This window comes from Lactuca serriola, chromosome 8 (genome assembly GCF_051521515.1).
Source record: "Lactuca serriola cultivar US96UC23 chromosome 8, Lser_US96UC23_V15, whole genome shotgun sequence".
NCBI lineage: Eukaryota > Viridiplantae > Streptophyta > Magnoliopsida > Asterales > Asteraceae > Lactuca > Lactuca serriola.
Window position 1 is genome coordinate 197,825,150 of NC_136415.1, and position 1,854 is coordinate 197,827,003.

A 1,854-nucleotide genomic window follows, 5' to 3' on the forward strand; every position below is an offset into this window, starting at 1 on the left:
ATCATAGTCAACTCCCGGAGTTTGAGTAAAGCCCTTCGCAACCAGTCGCGCCTTATAAGTGTGTACTTTCCCATCCATGTCAACCTTCTTCTTGAAGATCCATTTGCACCCAACTATCTTACGACCCGATACATTGTCAATCAGGTCCCAAACTTGATTGTCATCCATGGACTTAATCTTGTTGTCCAAAGCCTCTTTCCATTTAGCAGACTCAGGGCCTCCCATGGCTTCCTTGTAGTTGTTAGGTTCATCCAAATTTACCAGTGTGCTATCACTGATAAATGTATCACCTTTTGCAGTAATATGGAAACCATAGAATTCAGGTGGAACACTAACTCTACTGGAACGCCTCAGAGGTACAGACTCGTCAATTGGCTCAACAGGAGTTTCCTCCTCAGGTTGATCGCTAGTGTTTGATGTTCCTTCACCGCTTGACTCTTGAATTTCTTCAAGGTTAACTTGCCTCCCACTATTTCCTTGGCCTATGAGCTCTCTCTCGCGAAAGACTCCTCTCCTTGCAACGAAGACACCATTGTCATTTGGTCTGTAGAAGAGATAACCAAATGATTTCTTCAGGTAGCTGATGAAAATACACCGCTCACTTCGAGGTTTGAGCTTGTCGTGAGTCTCGCGTCTCACGAAAGCCTCGCAACCCCAAACCTTGATGTGGTCTAATGTGGGAATTTTCTCAGTCCACATCTCGTGAGGTGTTTTGGCAACCTTCTTGGTAGGGACTAGATTAAGGATATGGGCGGTAGTCTCCAATGCATACCCCCAGAATACTCCAATGCATACCCCCAGAATAGGGATGTCAAAAAGTCCCGTGGGACCCCGATCCCGCGGAGGCCCCGTCCCGTATGGGGGCATTTGTTGAAAGAAATCGGGGACGGGGGCGGGGGCAAGGTTAACCCCTGTTTTAATTTCGGGGGCAGGGGCGGGGGTTGGTAGTCCCGTCCCGAAACCCCCGTGGGGGCCCCGTTAATAAATTATATAAATTGACATATGTTAATTATATAAGTATAATAAACAACGAAATGATTTTTACGTACAAAAATTCAAGAGAAACATGTTTTTAAGTTGTTTGTAACATGTAAAGTTATGTTATAAATATCTATTTGTTATCCAAAATATAGTTTCTTTTAGCCCAAACAAGAACTTATTTTAGCCCAAATAAGTTAGCCCAAAATCAATCGGGGGCGGGGGAACGGGGGCGGGGGATGCAATCCCCGTCCCGTTTGCCCCCATTGACATCCCTACCCCAAAATGAGATAGGTAACGGTGCTCGACTCATCATTGAATGAACCATGTCCAACAAGGTTCGATTGCGCCTCTCAGCCACACCATTAATTTGTGTTGTCCTAGGTGGCGTCAACTATGAAACAATTCCACATTCCTTAAGATAGTCAAGGAACTCGATACTAAGATACTCACCACCTTGATCGGATCGGAGCATCTTTGTCTTCCTACCCAGCTGATTCTCCACTTCTTGTTTAAACTCTTTGAATTTCTCAAAGGTTTCTGACTTATGCTTGATTAAGTAGATATAGCCATATCTATTGTAATCATCAGTAAAAGTCACATAGAAGCGGTTAACATCCCTTGTGGCGGTTCTGAAGGGCCCACACACATCGGTGTGTATGAGACCCAACAAACCTTCACCCCTTTTACAAGTACCAGTGAAGGGTAACTTGGTCATCTTTCCAAGTAAGAAAGATTCGCAAGTGTCGCCCGAAATTAAGTCGAATGACTCCAAAACTCCAGCCTTTTGGAGTTGGCCTATGCGCTTCTTGCTGACATGTCCAAGACGACAATGCCACAGGCATGCTTTATCCAATTCATTGGAGGAATCAATGT